This window comes from Mirounga angustirostris, unplaced genomic scaffold, assembly GCF_029215605.1.
Source record: "Mirounga angustirostris isolate CCGP_5_RB_7025 unplaced genomic scaffold, mMirAng1.0.hap1 SCAF_8, whole genome shotgun sequence".
Taxonomy (NCBI): domain Eukaryota; kingdom Metazoa; phylum Chordata; class Mammalia; order Carnivora; family Phocidae; genus Mirounga; species Mirounga angustirostris.
The window spans coordinates 13,512,854-13,533,408 of NW_026991716.1; the positions used below are offsets into that span (position 1 = coordinate 13,512,854).

General features: G+C 42.9%; 1 long non-coding RNA gene across 2 annotated transcripts; it reads right to left on the bottom strand.

Annotated features, from left to right (window-relative positions):
- Positions 1–252: 252 nt before the first annotated feature.
- On the bottom strand, positions 253–17,681 carry LOC135365531 (uncharacterized). 2 transcript variants are annotated; one of them, XR_010413488.1, is made up of 4 exons: positions 14,127–17,681; positions 3,836–3,936; positions 1,874–1,917; positions 253–514 (listed from the first exon to the last, which is right to left on the bottom strand). It is a non-coding gene; the product is annotated as an uncharacterized LOC135365531 (long non-coding RNA). The 2 variants fall into 2 exon arrangements; XR_010413487.1 differs by lacking the exon at positions 14,127–17,681 and adding an exon at positions 4,805–4,946.
- Positions 17,682–20,555: the final 2,874 nt, after the last annotated feature.

Consider the following 20,555-nt stretch of genomic DNA (forward strand, 5'->3'; position numbering starts at 1 on the left):
GAATGAATGAGTGAGTGACACGAGCTAAATATGGTGCCGAACACCATTGCTCACCACCACGAGGAGGCTGGTGCTTGTGCTGGAAGCCACACAAGGGCACACCTCCAATCTGTTAGAACTGCTACAATCGTGTATATGTAAAGTCTTACAGGAACATGAACAAGGAACGGTAACTTCAGCGGGGGGGGAAAGAGAGAGAGAGGGAGGCCTGGATAGGCATCTTTGCAAGTCACACATAAAAATTTTAACCGAAAGAAAAGCATTTTTAATTTGGGGGATAAATTATTTATAACACAATTCTCAAAATACAGTTAAAAACTGGAGAACCAAGCATATGGCAAGCCATAGGGACGGGCAGAGGGAGAGCTGCTCCTTATGGCTGTGGTCCTGGCCGGCAGTCGCCAGGCCCTTGCAACGGGGAGGTCTGCTCTCCTGGACTAGCTCTCCCAGAGCGGAAATACACTGCACATCGCCTCTTCTCCTTCCTTTCTCCTCAATCAAAACTGTGAAAAGACTTCAGGAATCAGCTTTGTTAGTCAAATGGGCGTGCTTGCATTTTTTTTTTTTTTTATTCTTATTCGAGCCTATGGTAATCCAAAGCATGGGAATCACTTCAGGATGCTTAATAAAAATGACAATCCCGGGGCGCCTGGGTGGCTTAGTCAGTTAAGCATCTGACTCTTGATTTCGGCTCAGGTCATGATCTCAAGGTCGTGAGATCGAACCCTCTGTCGGGTTCTGCCCTCAATGGGGAGTCTGCTAGACATTCTCTCCCTCGCCCTCTCTCTGCCCTCCCCCTCACACACTCACTCTCTCAAAATAAATAAATAAAACCTTAAAAAAAAAATGACAATCACTGGGCTTCACCCTAGACCTACTGAATCAGAATCCCTGGAGATAGGGAGGGCCCCGGGAATCTGCATTTTATGGACTAAAGCACCTAAAATATATTTTTTTCATTAATTGACTTGAGAGCATATCCTTCTAGTCCTTTTTCTGTGTATTCATAGTCAAAGACACATTTATAAAAGGATGCGGCATTCTTTTCTAGTTCTTAAACATAAATTAAGTGGTATTGCTCTAGGCATGTCATTCAGCTCCTTCTTTTTGGACTCGGTAAGAGCATTCGCCAAAAGTTTTGTGTCAGGGTGATGAAGCCCATCACATTCTTTTAAACTGTGGTTAAGTATACGTAACATGAATATGCTATATTTTATTTAGCTGCCGGTGAATGTTTCTTTTTTCTCTTTTTTAAAAGATTTTATTTATTTATTCATGAGAGACAGAGAAAGAGAGAGAGGCAGAGGGAGAAGCAGGCTCCCAAGGAGCAGGGAGCCCGATGCGGGGCTCAATCCCAGGACCCTGGGATCGTGACCTGAGCCGAAGGCAGACGCTTAACCATCTGAGCCACCCAGGCGCCCAACTGCCGGTGAACGTTTCAATCGTTTATAATTTTTTTCTGCTCTGCGACTGTGAATTTGCAAAGAGTGGGTCCCCATGCATCTCTGTGACTGTTTTTTTCAGCCTTTGGATCCGTTTACTGGTGCTGGCAGAGCAAAGAACCACACACAATAGAAGCTTCATGTCTCACAGTTGCTGAGGCAGGAAGTCCCGGATGAAGGCACCAGAGAAGGACCTTGTCTAGGGCTCTCTGGTAGCCTCTGGTAGCTCCTTGGCTTGTGGGAATATAACTCCAGCCTTCACCCATGCGGGGGTCTCTGTGTCTACTTTCCCTTTTAAAGGCCCGCTCTACTCCATATGACCTCATCTTCACAAATTACAACTGGAATGACCCTATTTCCAAACAGGTTACATTCTGAGGGGCTGGGGGACTAGGACTTCAACATACGAATTTTGAGGGGTCACCACTCACCTCACAATGGGCCTTCATCTCTAAACTTCCGTGGCCAGGCACCCCTATCAGTAAAACACATTTTTGAGCAGGTACCAAAACTAGATGTGCATTTAAATCTTTGTAAATTACATGGATGTACTTTTATACCAGTGTGTACATTATCCAACTTCCTTAGGTCAGCTCCCCAGGAAACAGATGCTGAGGCCCTGAGATTTGCATGCAGGAATTTTAGCAGGGAAAGTAGGGCAGGCAGACAGAAGGTCAACTGCAATGCACTTGCTAAAGAGTGCTGGTCCCTCAGGAGTTCAGGGGCTGGGATGGCCCTTTAGAGCCATCTAGAATTGAGGCAAGGGACGAGGCCAACCTCCATACTGGCCAATCATTAGGTACAGGTTGCCCAGGACGGGCGAGGTAGCTCCCCGGGCAGAGGGCAATTCCGCAGATGCTCAGCTATGAGCCTTTATGAGCCTTTGACGGCCAACCTTCCTACCAGCTGGGGACAGCCAGTGCTTTTGTCCTAAAAGGGCATTTAGTTGGTGCTCTATAGCTCTCTCCACAAAACAGACTCTCAACAAGAAATTAAAGAGGATGACATAAAGTTAAACATAAATAGAAGTTATCATACTTTCCCAATACTCAATGAGTCATGCATGTCCCCTGAGATACACAGAATCCACTTTCTAGATCACCGTTGGGTCACAGAAAATATGCATCTTAAATTTTAATGAAAACTGACAACCGTCTTCCTAAGTGGCTGTCCCACATCACTGTCCCATCGGGAGTGTGTACAACGGTCCCCATGTCATTTCCTCCTGTCCTCAGCAACACTTGATATCATCAGACTTCTTAAAAGTTTTACCATCTAGACATCTCTTCAATTTAATATGTGTTTCCTGATTCCTAGAAACGTTGGAGTTCTTTCTCTTTCATGGATTATGTATTTATAAATTTTGCCCCTCATTCTTTTGAGTTCTCTTTTTCTTACTACTTCATGGGCATTACTTATATCCTTGAATATGAACTTTATTTCCTTCTTAGGCAGAGTAAAACCTGGTAGCCATACCCTTATTCTTTCCCTCTCTAGTTATCCTCCTGTCTTCATGGGAGGAGTATGTGCATGAGACTAACCAGAAGCTCTGGGATCATCTGCTTGGAGCTGAACGACTTGGGTCCAGTCCTAATGGTGTTCACACACCAGTTATGTGCATGTAGGGCGTTGATTTCATCTCTCTGATCCTCAGTTTTCCCGTGAGAAAAATGGGAATAATCTCAATTCCCAGGGTTGTTTTGAGGATTTAATGACATTAGGCATGTGAGAGTCTTTATCACGATGGCTTATTTTTTGGTCTTTTTTATAAAGATATCAAAGTCTCTATACATTCCCTTCTTTCTGCCTAGGGTCCATCCATTCGTTCATTTATTACCCACTAAATAATAACTTATTAATGCTAACAACCCACTGTGCTAAACATTGGTGGACAATATGGGCCCCATCCTGGAAGTGAGCAATGGGGAAAAGAGATTTTTTAAAGAAAGAGCTTACTTGCTAAAGATAATGGAGAAATTCTACATTCCTTCTTCTTGTGTTTCACTCTTGGAATCAAAGGGAAGTACTCGAATCCTTCCCAAATTCAAGCTAGGGGAAGAGAACTGTATTTGCAGATACCCTCTATCCCCTGTGGTGAATCAGAACTTGACATTCCCTGACCCGTGCCTTAGCCCTGCTATAAAAGGCATGGAGGGGAGTCCGCCTCCAGTTTCCCTGTAGCAAACAGTGAATGCAGCCTGGCCATCTCCCTGGCTCTCTCTGTTTTTGTTTTTCTGCCACTGTTTTTCTGTGGCCAGGAAGCTGGGTTGCGTCAGGGGATCTGCATGTGCTCTGCGGGTCCAGTGGCATCTTTCTCTCTCTGGGATGAAGAAGAGACAGACTCAGCCTCGAAAGGAAACCATGTTTTCCAGTCATGTTCTTCTCAGCCTTACCTGTTTGGTGAGCAGGATTTGGTCCATCTTTGAAGATAAGATGACTTTCCCAGTCCTCTACTGGTCTTCAGTTCAAGCTCCACTCGTTGTAAAGGCATGGTCTGTTCAAGAAATGGTGAACAATTCCATGAAATTGAAGTTTCAGTAAGTCAACTGGGTGAAAGCCCTGGGAAAGTAGGTTCCAAGCCCAGTGGGGATGCGTTTGCATGCCAGACATTGTAGTAGTGGAGATCAGTATTTAAAATAGGACAGTGCCATGCTTAGATGTGATTTTTCAGAAGGCAAAGACAACATCAGTGTAATGGAGTGACAGGTGGCAAGAAGCTTCCTTGGATGGCATATCCTTCTCCCTTCCCCGGGGCCCACTTCTCTAGCCCACCACCACGCTCTCCTTATCTGAGCAATCCCAGGACTATCTGAAATACAGTGCAATTAAGCCTGCCAACTCTTGCTAGCTATCTGACCATAAGACTAGGAGACACGTACTTACCGGGAAATCACGTATAACAAACTGTCAGTCAAGAAAAGAAATACAAAAGCAGGATTTGCCTATGCAGCTTCAGCTCCATTTTTCAGATGTCTTTCATTTGGGTCCTTTGCTCACAATGGCTGAAGCTGGGACTATGCTGTCCAGGCACCTCCCGCATGGCCTCTGTCTCCCACTTTCCCCAGCTGCCCCATTCAACTCTTTCTTCGGAAACTTTGCTTTCTTCTGTTTTCCTTTCCCTGTGACCTTTTCCCATCTCCTATTTGCCTATCACTCACTGTTTAAAATGTAGGTTTTACTATTATTCACACATGGTGAGGCCAACAGATGAGGAGATGCTTGCCATTGGACAGAGAGCTTGTTACGGTTCCCTGGAAGAGGGGACATGCCATGCCACAGGGTGGGGACCAGGGGAGGTCACAGGGGAAGCTGCAGAAATCTGTTAGGAGACAGAAAGAATAGGGGAAAATGTAGACATACACCTTTATTGTGGTTTCTGCCAGGAGAAATGGGTGAGGCAGGGTAAGCAGGTTTAGGATTGGCTAGTTTGAATAATTTCAGTGGGCTCTGAGGCAGAGGGCCTGTCCCCAGCTGTTCAGCACCCAGCTGTCTTCATCAGTTTGGGCTGCTAAAACACAATACCAGAGAATGGGTGACTTAAACAAACATTTCGCTCTCACAGTTCTGGAGGCTGGAAATCTGGCATCAGGGGGCCAGCAGGGTTGGGTTCTGGTGAGAGCCTCTTCCGGGTTACGGACTGCAACCTCACTGTGTCCTCACTGAGCAGAAAAGAGAGCAAACGAGCTCTCTGCCCTCTTCTTCCAAGGACACTAATCTCATTCGTGAGGGCCCCACCCTCATGACCTCATTACTTCCCCAAAGTCCCTCCGAATACTATCCCATTGAGATTAGAATTTCGGCATATGAGTTTTGTGGGGACACAAACATTTAGTCCATGGTACTGACCATAGGAGGCTGAGGGCAAGTGGATAGTGGCCCAGAGTGTGAGAGCCCCATAGAGGACATGGGTGGGGGCGTGGGCTCTGGACTGGTTGGTTTGCACATGTAAGGCATGCTTACTTGTGGGTGACTTCTTTACTATCTGCAGGAATCGGCCTGTCCTGGAAGGAGCAGTCCCTCCAGCCCAGCAATGCCCCATGATGTCAATAAAAATAGTCAGAATAAAAATATATGATGACTACACTCATATACTTAGCAGAAGGCAAAGACTTAGCAGAACTTTTGTTCATTTGACGCCATTTGCACACCCCTTTATGTACCACTGTCTTTTCCTTTCTCTGTGTCTTTCCTGTTACTGGTCACAAAGTTAATTCTCTTTTAGAGCATCTTTTTTTGCAGCCAACTCATGCCCTCCACCTCCATGCTACCTCTTCTGTTGCATGTCTCATGCTGAGGGTCCGATGCTTCTGCCAGCTCACCCCACCATGCATTCCACCTGCCTCAGGTCAGGAGTCTTGATTTCATTTCGGCCATAACTTTACCCTACACTCAGATTACCTCCCTCGGTCACCAAGTCTTTGCACTGGTCCAAGCAGAGGACAGTGTTAAGGTTTCTATCTTCACAAAGAATGGAATGCGTGTGCAGGAAAGCCGATTGTAAAATTAACTGTAATTCATACAACATGGGATCGAAATTCTTAAGCTACTGTTCTTCCATTAGACAGAAAATGTCCTTAGATCTTGAAAATGGAAGTCTCCTGTAGCCTGTGTATGCAGATCCACACTTGATGTAAAAACACATCTGTCCTTAATTCGTAAAGGCATTGGAAAGATACCTTTCCCTTAGTTTACAGCACCGCCTGTGTTTTGTTGCTTTTTCTACCAAGATAATTTTCATTCATTTCCTTTAGTTGTAAGGCCTCTTACCCTTCCTTCCGGTGCTCACTCTCCTGGACTCCATCAGAAGCCCTTTTTTGGACTAACTCTGTAAGACTCAGTTCATAGAGCTGTGACTGTGTCCTGCGGCCAAATGTTTTCTTTTCTCCTTTTCTGAATTGTAAGTCTTAATGCTCAAGCTTATGTCTAAGACTTTTATCCCACTGTAGAAAGTTGAGTAGCTGATTTCAGCTTTCAGTGCCTTGTATTTATGCCCCACACAATTTGGGTTTCTTCTTGCTTTCTTCTTAGAGTAGATGCTACTTGAAACAGGGATCATTGCTGGGGTTTTGGTTGGAATCACCCAGGGCCCAGTTAAAAGCAGTTCTCTGCACAGAATGAGTATTCAATAAATATTAACTGACTCGTGGTGACAAAGCAAATGAAGATGCACTCGTGGTTGATAGAAACACGAAACTGTGGTTCTCTTCTCTACTCTTTCTCGATATTGGAGCCCTAATTGAGGGTTATTTTTTCTTTCCCAAGTTATATTAGTTATTTTCCAGGAACCTTCCCTTAGGCAATATATTTCACAGCTTAGATATTTTCTTCAGATGTTGGAAATTACTGGACATGTAAAAACATATATGAACCTGATGTGGTTAAACAGCCTATTATAATAAGAAGCCAATTATTCCGCCCAATACCAATGCATATTAACATTGTATTATGTGAGAATATTTAGGTATGGGTCCATGTATACATACATCCATTAAGTAGTAAAATACCTAAATTAAAAATGGCAAGCTGAAAAAAATTCTGAGTGCAAAGGTGTGATTGCTTTGGAATAGGCAATTTAGAAAAAGGGTTTGGTCCTTAATTGGCCAAGTTAAACAAGGCACAATTACTACTAACTTGGTCCCCAAAGATTGGCTGTAATCGTGTCATGTTTAACTTGGCTGGTTAAATTACAAATAGTGTTCTCCTTTTTTGATCTGGTTCATTTGGCTAATATAATGCCTTTCTATGGCTGACTTTTTCTTTCCTGACTTAGCCCTTTCCGTGAATAGAAAATCCATGGATTAGGAAATATTTGTACCTATTTTTCTTAACAGCAAAATGTATACGTGGTTGTTGTTTTTTAACGAGCTTCTGATGCAACTTTATAAGCACAGGTTGCGCAAAAGTCAATGGCTTATCATAAAATTAGTGGATTTGTGTCAATGCTCTTTATAAACTTGATACCTTAAAACAGTCTTGCCCATTTTTGTTTTGCTTTATGTTTCAGGTGAAGAAAAAGAATGTTCTTTTTGTACTAACTTTAACTTCTTCTGTTGCTGAGAGATGAGTAGCTGAACTTATACATTCAGTGTTCAATTAGCCAGCTCACAGATCCCATACAGATCCACAAGGGCACAGGGAAGGATGGTCAAATATTTATCTCAATTTCTCTCTAAGTGCATCAGAATTCAGAGAAGGCCAATTTCTTTGTTCAGGATGGTCGGTCCCAATGCATAGCAGATGAAAAGGGCATCTAATTTCACATGTAATGCCGTGGAATCCATCTACTTAAAACAGGGAATCAGTTTCTCTGGTAGAGAAACATACATACACATGTGTTTGTGTTAAGCATGCATTTATTTACTCAGAAACAATAAACATTTAGGAGTGATTCTAGTGTGCCAGGTTCTATATTAGGCTCTAGATACACAGAAATTAATAAGACACAATTTTTGCCTTTAAAAAGCCTATGGCATATACTCTATGCTTTTGTTGGGTTAGTTGCAAGTGTGCAAATCAGAAGCAAAATGGCTTGATTCCAGATTTTAGTTCTTTACTCCTTTATTTTTTTTAATTCATAACATAGGCTCAGTTTGTCTTCGGCATCTCTCTCCTGCAGATCACCAGCCAGTTGTGTTTGGCCTCCCTTCTGAGTACCAGCTCCTCTCCCAATTCAGTTTCCACCACTTTCTTGGTGTCTCCAACCTCAGAATGAACTCTTAGGAAAGAGCTAATTAGTCTATCTTGTTACAGCAAATGGTGTAATAAGAACGGTCTGTGTTACCTCTCCCATGGTTGTTTGCCTTGAGTCAGGGCCAGCAAAACCAAATGCGTAGATGAGAAATGGTTTTCAGATACCTTCAGGTGTGTTATTCACTTAAGCATAAGCTACAGAAACCAAGTCATTTTTTTTTTTATCTGAATTCGCTGCTTAAATTCTAATACTTTCCACATTTTCTATTCCCCCAAGTCAAGACCTGCTTTTAGGCCAAAAGGTATGCTGGGGACGTAGCAGGGTCAGGGGAAAAGATGCCCATAATATCCTACTCAGGTCTACAGATTGGGGATAGAGATGGTCTAGTCTGTACATTTATTATCAGAAGTAATATCCTGATGTGGTTTTCTGTGATGTGTTATTCTGAAGGAGCCAAGCTTGTGATCTAAAATGATAAATTCTCTGCATCAACATATTGCTCCATTGTAAAGTTTTGACTTTCATTAATGCATAAACAATAAAATGAATCTGTATGTAAAATGTCTGTTAGCCAAGTTGATCATTAAACATACAAGCAAGTGAGCCAACAAATAAAAACCGTTCACTACATAATGAATGGGGCATGTGGACCAGAAAGCCCAAATTTACAGAAGTTTTAGGAATATAGACTCTATACCATGAAAAATAATTTACAATTAAAGGAGAATTTTCCTTCTGGGATTCAGGAGAACGCATCTATGGGATATGTTGACATGTATGATAGGAATACCCAACACCAAAGGCATTTTCTGTTGTTTTTCCAAAAAATAATCTTACCAGAAGCCCAATATATAAGTAGGTAAAGAAGGAAGTAATCTTGTCAAAGTTGGAGAAGAAGACGCCTTGCCTCTCTCACATACATCCACACGTGGGAACATGAGCCACATACTCATTCAAGTGCACACATTCACATAAGCTTGATTTGCCCTGTGACCCCTGAGGAGGATTCGTGGAGCATAGGCAGAAAATCGCTCCCTATATTTACCCTGATGGAGCCTGAAGAAATAATAGTTGGACCTGGCTTGGTGCCTAAACTGTAAATTTGTAATTAGTTCCAGAAAAAAATGATACTCAAATCAAGATTGAGCTTGGGAGAGGGAGAGGAATCTGGTTTGGAATGTCTGCATGGGCTTATGAAATTATACGTGAAATACTGGGAATGTTGAGTCCTGGGTTTTAGCTTTGGCTACTAACTAATCTGATTACCTTGAACAAGTTCCTTAAGCTCTCCGTCCTTCAGTTTTCTTGTATTTGTAATGAAGAACTGCAGTAAAAGATTTCTGTCCACAGTCCTTTATGCAGATGCTGTGTGCTACCATATGTAGGAAAATGCATTCCAAAGACAAATACTAGGATGCCTACAAATTCTTTCCCATGAACATTCAGTTTATTGAGCAATAAATAAAAGAAGAAAACAAGATTATTCTGCAAAATAGAGCCTGACATTTTGAATGACTCTGACCCATTTTTTAACAAGCATTCCCTTCTGGTGGTGGAACTAATTCTTTGGTTTAGAAAAAACTCACAACATGATGCTTCAACTTCATCAAATGTCTTAAACCACCATCCATGTGGGCAAAAGATCCAGGAATGGAACCAACCACAGCCTGACACTACAAATTCTGGCCAGTCACTGCAAGCACAGGACTTGATCCCATCCCTTTTCCAAGTGGGTCAACCATACAACACGAGCTAAGGTATTGTTGGACAAGAGGAACATGCCATTGGGGTGGGCCAAAGCCAAGTGGTGACAATTTAGAACTCCATGTACATGCTCAAGCATTCATTACACAATGATGTGAAACACCTCTGAAGCACAGAACTCCTTAGAAAGGCCACAGAACATATTCACTTGCCTTCTGCCCAAAGTTATCTTGTCCATCTTCTGTTAAAGCTCTTCATCTTCTGCTCTCCTCCTTGTTTGGCTGCTGTTCTTTTTTTTTAACTCAGGCCTTTATTTGCCCCCAGTAGAAACAAAAAGTTCAAGAATTATAATCTGGTCACTGCAGAAAATAGTGGCTATAAATTCTGAATGTCGTGGTCAGCCTAATGAAATTGAAGTCATATAAAAGACACACAGTGAACAGTCACATTGAAACATGTTTCAAGATGATTCCAAATATGTTTGTATACATTTCAACTCATTCTCAACTCAACCATCCCTTTTGGAAAAGATCTTTTAAGACATCTTATTATGACAAGGTACTATAATGTTTTTAAGATTTTATTTATTTGAGAGAGAGAGCACGAGCAAGTGAGAGAGAGAGCATGAGCAAGTGAGAAAGAGAGAGCACAAGCAAGGGGCAGAGGCAGAGGGAAAGGAAGAAGCAGACTCTGCTAGGAGCAGGGAGCCCGATGTGGGACTCGATCCTAGGACCCTGGGATCATGACCTGCACCGAAGGCAGACGCTTAACCTACTGAGCCATCCAGACTCCCCCACAAATTTCTGAAATTATTTAAGAATCAACTCTCCTTAATGAGTTTGGCTGACTAAAATATTTATATATAAGATTAAGACTATTTCACCTTGACATTGGTTTTTACTGATTGTATAGGTTCTAGTGAATAATCAGGGTAGTTCACATAATTTAAGATCACATATCTGAAGAAAGAAGGAAAACATAAGGTTTGCTTTCTTTAAAACACAGGGGAGGGTATGTGCTCTGGTAAGCGCTGTGAATTGTGCAAGACTATTGAATCTCAGATCTGTACCTCTGAAACAAATAATGCAATATATGTTAAGAAAAAAAAAAAAAAGAAGAAGAAGAAGGTAGCGGGAGGGGAAGAATGAAGCGGGGGAAATCGGAGGGGTAGACAAACCATGAGAGACGATGGACTCTGAAAAACAAACAGGGTTCTAGAGGGGAGGGGGGTGGGAGGATGGGTTAGCCTGGTGGTGGGTATTGAGGAGGGCACATTCTGCATGGAGCACTGGGTGTTGTGCACAAACAATGAATCATGGAACACTTCATCTAAAACTAATGATGTAATGTATGGGGATTAACATAAGAATAAAAAAAAAAACATAAAAAAAAAAAACCCAATATTGAAACTGATCATTCATTTATTCAACATTTATATAGTGACTATGTGCCCGTTATTGTGCTGAGCACTGAGTAGACAGGAAGGAGTGAACAATTACTCTTGTAAGTCTTCCTTGTATGGCTATTTTGGGAAGCGGCAATGCATTGTGGAGAGGGACAGATTTGAGAAGCTATATTTAGTCATGACTTAGCCTAAGTTGTAGTGCCCCTGCAATTGTATGCAATGGACTTTACTTCATCAGAAATTACTGGTACAACAAAAATGGGCCAAAAAAATAAAATAAACAGAAGAAATTGTCTAGATTTAATAAATTCCTATAATATTAGTTATTTTTACACTGCAAATTCTCTCCTGAATTTACATTTTTTTTTTTTTAATTTGAGAGAGAGAGAATGAGAGACAGAGAGAATGAGAGGGAGGAGGATCAGAGGGAGAAGCAGACTCCCTGCCGAGCAGGGAGCCCGATGCGGGACTCGATCGCGGGACTCCAGGATCATGACCTGAGCCGAAGGCAGTCGCTTAACCAACTGAGCCACCCAGGCGCCCCCTGAATTTACATTTTTATGACAAAGAAATGTTATCTAATAAAATAATCAAATTGAAGTTACATGCCCTAAGAAACAGGATACCATAATAGAAAGGGTAACAGCTCTTTCCTCTAGTTCTGAGCATGCAGAATTATCCCTGATCCTCAGTGAGCCTGAGTTTTCTCCTCAGTAAAACTGACAAAAGACATTGCTGTTCTGCTCTGGAAATAAGTAACATTCATAATTATTGTCTTCTTCCAGAACACACTACATTTGTGAGGGCAGAGACCGTGCCTGTCCGTCCCCACCATGTTATCCCCGGTTACAAAGCTGATGAGGCACTCAGAAATATTTGTTGAAAGATAGCATGCATTTCTTAAAGATTCTTGTGAAGGAGACACGAGAACGCATTTGGCAAATTATTTGAGCATTGTGAAACATTATTTTAAGTTAAAGAACTCACTTTCAGATTTGGCAGTTTGGGTAAACACTTGACCTCTCTTTGGGAATAACTAAGTTGCTTACCAGGAAGATTTCTGGGCCCAAAGTTTGAGAGCAAAATCTGGCTCAGTAGCTTACGGCACCAGCAGTTTCCAGCTCTGCTCTGAGATTATCTATCACTCCCCAGGCACTTAAAAACAAGTTTTCCAAGCGAAACTTCATCCAAGTCTTTGAAAGCATCTTCTTCCATTGGCACCAACATAAGATATTATGATGTCCAGTGGCTAAGGTGCACGCTCCAGGGGTTTCGCCGAGTCTGACTTTGAAACATACCATCTCTATGTAATGGATGGCCAGGATGGAAATCCACATGAGCACAAATTAAGAAAAGCTTTGGACAACCTCCTGAGAGAGATTTACTACAATTGCAGTAAATCACGTAGCTTTAATCTGTAGTCAGTCCTGCCCAGTTGCTCCTGAAGAGGGACCAAACTCTTGCCCAGCAAGCAAGCACCACATTTCTTCACCCGAGTCCACTGCACCTGCTTTCCTCCACATCGGGGGTCCATCAACATCCCCCCGCCATCCGCCAGGCAGACCCAGTGAACCAGTCGCAGCTCTAAGTGAACTCAACATTTCAAGGAAAAACATTTTCTTGAAAGGTCCCTTGGAAACCACTGCTCTTGCAAATTACTTGTGACGTCCCCAGTCCCGTGGTGTCTGTCTTCTACTCCCATCCCAAAAGGTGCGTCCTGTCTGTGAGCCCCACATCACTGTCACAGGACACCGAGTTACCATTGGCCAGTAGGCGTTCACCTGGAGACTTAGCCACTTCCCAGACACGACCATCTCTCTACCACCCTTGGGCTCCTGCCAATTCCATCGCAAGCCAAACCTTGTCCAGACAGTGACTCGTGGAGGGTCCCTCTGAGTTCTCATCATTGAGTACCCGAGGGCTGGCTCCTGACACTTCGAATCACTGCCTAAATTAAACCATGAAGAACAGCAGTGTGATGATGACCACATGGTCTGGCCTCATGTCTGAAGTGTTTCATTTATGTCCTTTCGGGGACATATATATTTTTCCTACCCTCAATGGAGGACCTACTGGAAATGCTAAGGAAAGACAACTAACTGTGAAGGACGTTCACGAGCAGCATGTAAGTTCCAAGGTTTTATGATGTGTCTGACAGAACCAGACATAGATATCTTACACTGGGCATTTATAATTTCCCAGAAAACCAGCGCTACCCTGCTCCCACCTGGAGCCCTGCTACGTGGTACCCAGATGTCACACTTAACCAGTGACCTTCAGTTTCCTTTTTTTCTTTCTGGAGGTAAAGGATTTGCTGGGAGGGTTATGGTTCCCCAGGGGAGCAACAGTAAAGCCGAAGGATCTGGGTGCTGGGTGAGTAATGGGAGACCGAGACAGGAGATGTCCTCAGTGCATGTGTGTGTGTGTGTGTGTGTGTGTGTGTGTGTAGAAGGCAGGGTATGTTCTGAATTCTAGTAGGGAAGGATTAATTTTTCTGAAGTGCTAGGGAACCCAGAAGAAGGAATATTTGATAGTAATGGTTAGGTTTATGGTTAGGATAGTAATGGTTAGAAGTTGTTTTGTTTTGTTTTGTTTTTAAAGATTTTGTTTATTTGTCAGAGAGAGCACAAGCAGGGGGAGTGGCAGGCAGAGGGAGAGGGAGAAGCAGACTCCCCACTGAGAAGGGAGCCCGATGCGGGACTCGATCCCAAGACCCTGGCGTCATGACCTGAGCCAAAGGCAGACGCTTAACCGTCTGGGCCACCCAGGCATCCCTGGTTAGAAGTTTAAAAAAAAAACTTTAAAAAGCATTTCTGAGGGTTGACAGGTTGTTCCTGGAAAAAGGGGTAAAAACTGAGATGTTTTCCCTCCCTCCCAAGCTTACCTCCTTCCACAGCCTGCTGTTTGGGTCCTTCCTGGAAGGGAGCAGAATTCCCCTTGCCATCCACCAGCCCAGGGCAGTCCCTCGTCCCCGCGGTCCTGGGAAGAGGATGTGAGGAGCCCCCTGGCTTCTGAGTCAGGACCGTGGATGCTTCCAGCCTCGACAAGCCACGACTGCCCACGTGGACACCGAGGGAAGACCTCCAGGTGCACTCAGGGCCTGGGACAAGGCCAGGGCTGACAAACGCCAAGCAGCTGGAAGAGTAACAGTGGGACTTGGGAAGTGAACTGAGTCACCTTCATGATGAAGTCAAGGCTGACATTTTGCTGGGACAAAATGACATTTTATCAACTACCAGGAAAATGGGCCACTACTGCTTGGTCCTGAGGGATTTGTGCAGTATTTATTTTTATTCCCAAATAATTCCAGACTTAGAGAAAAGTCGCAATAGAACAAAAAATTCCCATAACAGTTTCACTTGGCTTCTCCAAATGTTACTATTTTGTCTTTACCATGTTGCTTTGTTATTCCCTCTGGATGGATGGGTAGATGGATAGAGATACACACATATATATGTGTGTGTATGTAGATATGAAACTTTAATAATATATTTAATAAGATATATAATTTTCTGTTCTGAACTAAGATTACATTGTAGGAATTGCGTCTTTTCACCCCGAAGTCATTTAGATAATACCTCATTGGTAGACCTTGTTCAATTCTCTTTAACTTCCCTAATAATCTACTTCATAGCAAAATACAATAATTGTTTTTTTCTGGTTCAGGGTTCAGTCAAGGACCACGTGCTGCATTTAATTGTCCTGTTCCTTTATCTTCTGTTAAACTGGAATAGTTCTAGAGTCTTTCTTTGTCTTTCATGAACTTGATAGTTTTGTAGAATGTCCCTCAATTTCGGTTTGTCTCATGCTTCCCCATGATTAGATCCCGATTATGTTGCTTTGGGCAGGAATGTCTTAGAAGGGATGTGTCCCTCTCACACATTGTATCAGGATGCACGTGGTATCGATTTGTCCAACTAGCGTTGAGGCTAATAATTTTGATCACTTGGCTAAAGTTCAGTCTGCTGGGTCTCTCTACTATATAAAGTTGCTGTTTTCCTCTTTGTCGTTACTAATAATTTTATGGGGAGATACTTGACAGTTAAGTCAGTATCCTGTTTGTAATCAAGTTCATACCCACCAGGTTTAGCATCCACTGATGTTTCTGGCCTGTATCAGTTGTATTTGTGGTGTTGGCCAGATGATAATTTCATCATTCTTTCCACATTTCTTAGTTGGCATTCCACTTTCCTTTCTCTCCCATTTAAAAAAATTTATTTATATCAGTGTGGACTTGTGGATTCTCATTCAATAGATCATAGTCTGTTAAGGTGAAATTTATTTTTAAACACCGACAGTAATACATTTTTATCAAAGAGGCCATACAGAAGGATCACTTGACTTTTTCAAAGGTCCCTGAGATACATTTTCTTAGAAAGTACTGAGAAATGGAATTTGTTGTTAGAGAGATGTTGGTCACACGCAACTACCCAGTTTGCGGTTATCCATAGCATGTGGTGTTAAGAAATAATGTCTCCCCCAAATATCCAAGATTTGGGATGGTTTCTACGACTAGTGAAGGAATTTAGATGCATTGGGTTGAATGTACTGACCAACTTGATGACCCTGTAGATCAAGTCCGTAAAAACTCAACTGATTTTGGAACTCATTTGACATGCATAGAAGACAATTCACTGTTCATGGAACTGTGAATTGAAGATGACCAAAGGCCAGGGATGAGGGGCCTTCTGAAATGACTTTTGTTGGCATTCTAGATTCTAGAACTCTGTCCTTATATGACCCTCCTATCCCCCTTCCCCTGGCTTTCTCTTTGATCTGCCTCTTGCTCATCTCTTCCTTCTCATCACCTCTCCCTTTTATTACTTTTTCCTTACTCATTGGCTTGTGCCTCAGGCACCCAAGGGCATAGCTTTATCTGGAGGGTTGGGTCTCAGCTCTAAAGAACTCTTCTTAGAACTTAGACGAGGCTCACTTGTGTATTATGATTTCAAAGAACTGTGAAGGATGTGGTATTGCTCAGAACTCTTTGTTGGCAAGCAACAGAAATCAACTCAAGCCCGTTTAAACACAAGAAGACATTTATGATAGATATAAAGCATCAGAACAAACTCAAGAGAGAAATGTCAACAGGTTTTAGAGAGGGCTTAAATCACACTGAAGGGCTATCCAGATCTATGTTTGTCATCTCTGTCCCTGTTTTGAAATCAGCTTCATTATTTTCGCTCCTCTCTGCCGACTGATCTCTGCCTATGGTCCACATGGAAGAATATGGCTGCCCCTTGGGATCCAGAGTCTACAGGTGATCATGACAGGGAAGTCCAGAAAAAGAGGAAACTTTGCATATTAGGCAAATAACCAATCAATGTCCCCTAGACTTATTATCCCAAATTTTCTCTCACTATGTCTCAAATTCCATTATTAAGTAATCATTCCTTTGTGTTAGAAATCATTCTTTGGACATTAATAAAATATTAAGCAATTTAAAAGTAAATTTTGGAAAAAGAAAAAAGTAAAACCCACGCATAATCTATCATCTAGTGATACTGCTGTAAATGTGGTGGTGTATATTCTTCTATCCTTAACTCTATGAGTGTGTGTCTGTGTTTATTAATAATGTGGGTACAGTATTATATATGTATATGTATATATATATATATATATGTTGCTTCATCACTTGCTTTCCCACTTAATTATTCTCATGTTGACTTGCCATTAGCATTTGTTCTAAAACACAATAGTTTAATAGTTATGCAGTCTTCCTTCCTATGGTCAGAGCATAATTTAACCAATTCTCTGTATATTAGACATTGTTTGGGGTGTCACTTCAGTCCACAAGCCAACCCAGAGAACTAACTGTCTTTGCTCTATGGTTATGATACAGGTTTGACACCATCCCTCTGGTCAAAATCCATCAGCCTGGAGTGGACCCATGATCTAAGTTCAGCTTAGAAGATTCTCTCCCCCAGGAGTGGAATTGGGGTCTATGGATTCCCAGTTTTAGGTGGGGTTGTGTACCATCATTGGTAGCTGTGGGGCAACTAGACCTTCCCACGGGGAAGAGAGCAGAAACAAACAGTTGATTAAGACACAGATGAATGGAATAGACTTTTAGAGTGAAGCAGAGACAGAGATGAAAAAAAAAGTAACTTCTTGGGTTCTCTGTGATTTTTCAATTTCCACTTTTTTTCCTATCTCAGTTCTCAGTTGCCATTTTTAGTGCTGTAGTGGGCTGAACAGTGTCCCCCCAAAATTTATGTCCACTCAGAACCTTGGAATATAGCCTTACAATAGGGTCTTTGCAGATGTAATTTGTTAAAGATCTCAAGATAAAATCAGTCTGGATTTAAGGCAGGCCCTAAACCCAATGATTTATATCCTTATAAGAAAAGGAGGGGCACAGAGACAGGAAAAAACCATGCAAAGTCAGAGGAAAAGATTACAGTTAGGCTGTAACTTGAGGCCCCCAGGAGCTGGAAAGGCAAACAAAAATTCTCCTTTAGAGCCTCCAAAAGGAGTATGGCCCCACTGACATATTGATTGCAAACTTCTGGCTTCCAGAACTGGGAGAGAATAAATCTTTTGCTTTAAGCCATCTAGTGTGTGGTACTTTGTTACGGCAGCCATGGGAAACTAAACACAAGTCCTTTCCTGAGGTTCCTGGGAGGAACACCTGCCTTGAGCCTCCTCCCACGGAGTCCCCTGCCTTGGGATCTCTGCTCCACCTCTCTTCCAACCAAGCCCTCCCCATGGAGGCTAAGGGATGTGCCCATCTGAAACCCATACTCATTTCTGGACCACACTCGGGGTAACCAGGATCCCTGAATTCCCAGCACAAATGTCCCAGCCCACTCGAGGGCCTGGGTGGACCCCTTCCCTGGGTGGGTCTGTCCTCTCAAAGGCATGTCACCTTGCTGGTATATGCACCCCAATATCCAAAGAGTAGGTGAGAGTGGTTGTTTGCAGGGGGTAAGGATGGACTTGAATGGGTGGGCTAGTAAGTCCACGCAAGTGTGATGTGTAAGCAAGATCCCTCAAGATGCAGGGCAGACCAGGAGGTGAAAAGATAAACAAGGCAGGTCACATCCGGGGACCAAGGGGCCCAGGACTAGAGTCTGGCTCTCCATGTGCAGCATTTTCTGGCACAAAACCCTGAGAAGTCTGGCATTCCGGGTTGTTTTGAGGGCATATTTGCCAAGGTAGAATGTCAAAACATTATGTTTGCTTGGTGTATAATTCTTAAATAATCAGACATCTGGAATGTGGACCTTCATTTGTCCCCTTGTCCCAGGCCACAGATATCAAAGGCAGGGCTCCCCTGCTCCCCTGACATAAACATGTCAGTTCCACAAGACATGTTTATGTCACCAACCCCCACACCTTTGCTTAGGCTGGCTTGTCTTGGCTTCTGTTTCTTGACTCTATATAATCTTAGTGCACTTTTTTTTTTTTTAATTTACATTATGTTCAGTCTGTGGATATAAATCACACTACAATGAATCCAAGTGCACACAATTTTGTACATATCCCCAATTATTTCATTAAGATAAAGTCCTAGAAAGGGAATTAGTAAGTCAAGGGGCTAACAGATTAGGATTTTAATACACCAAATTCTCCCCCATAGGCAGTGTAAAAGAGAATGCTTCTTCTTCCCATCCCTGCCAAGGATTAAGCCTATCTTTCAAGATTTTTTTTTTCTTTTAACTTCAAATGCTTTAAAGTCTTACTGTGCATGAGTTAATCCGATCACTCTTTTGCTTGATGGAACATTCTAGAAAATACTAGGCTCTCAGTTTGGGGCTATGCAAGACTTGCTACAAAGGCTTAAAAGGCGTGGACAGGGGAGGTCAGTAAGACATCTCTCAATTCTCTGCTTTGCTCAGGGGCCAGCACTGCCTTTCAAATCTTGAGGATGTTGGAAATGTTTATATGTACCCAAAGGCACCTTTTAAGCAGCACTTTGGAGGAAGAATCCCAGGGTCCTCTACATGTGATCTGGTACATCCTATTTTTGTTTTCTGGAGAGGTGGATGGGATATTGGTGGTAAAATGATGGAAAGGCACCAATATCTTTCTGCTTCTGGATGTCAGGAGTGGCTTATCTTGTCACCCCATTGCAGGGAATAGAAGGCGAGCGTGAGGAGGAAGAGCCTCAGAAGTGTCACGTGACCCGTGTGGAGGAGGGGGACTTTTTTGAAAGGGGTTGACAAGGGCTATAAAAAGCACGCAGGTTAGCAGGGGGAAGAGTCCTTATTTCAAAACTAAGAAGAGTTGAAAGACCAAAGGTATTAATCCTTGAGTCCTTTCCGGGCAGTTAAGTTCAACTAAAATTCACCCTTCTATTCTCCCCAAATTGTCACACTCACACACACTCACACAAATGGGCTGCACGCCATTCTTCAGCGTCTGCCCGTGGGAAACAAAATCAATATCGTGCTGTCCATAAAGCACCTATTTAATTTAAAATTGCATTTTATAGTCCATTTACCCCACCAGAGTAGCCCAAAGTCAGTCGCGTCTTTCTGCTCATTTACAAGCTGCAGCCCACTTCCCATTGTTCTCCTGGTTGGTGGTAAACCTTGAAGGGGGCTTTGAAACACAAAGAAAGCTCCAAGCCCGGAAACCGCAGCTCCCAGACCCTGGCTGGAAACGGACCGCGCACGCGCACACGCACGCATGCGCACGCGCACACGCACGCACACGCGCACGCACGCGCACGCATGCGCACACGCACGCACACGCATGTTCACCGCTCCAAGCCCGCATGCGTGCCTTAGCTTTTTTGTCCTTCCAGGTCAAAATGGCATGAAGGAAGGAAAAATAAGAGATAATGGCCTCAGACGAGGTGCAGGTGTGTGTGTGTGGCTTTGTGCCCCACCCCCCCCCCACGTTCTGTGTTGGGCACACGGGTTATGGTGTCAGGACTGCAGACAGAGAATCAAAGCGATGTCCATAAAGTCTATTCTCTGCCTTAGGGGCCTGTGTTGTACTCGAGTAATCCTCTGTGCCTTGGTCAGTTGATTCAGCCCTTGCGTGGTGTATCACGGTGTAATTCCTTCTTTATGTAAGAAAAAGAACACTTTCACAAAACAGTAATTATGCTGAGCTAAAACAGGCATTACAAACACCTGTCGTGTGAAGCATCCACGTATAGAGTTCAGAGGTTTCTAGAAGACCTTGTTTATAGTTACTACACGTGGCCTCAACAAACTCGGCCTGTAAATGCATGTGGGTAGGAAATTTAATTTTCTTTCTTTCCTTTGAATTCCATTTCTATTCTGAGCCTCCATCTGTCCAGGTAGATGGAATGTATTCTCGGTCAGTTTAGGGTCCCCTCTTTCTCCTGAGGTTGCAT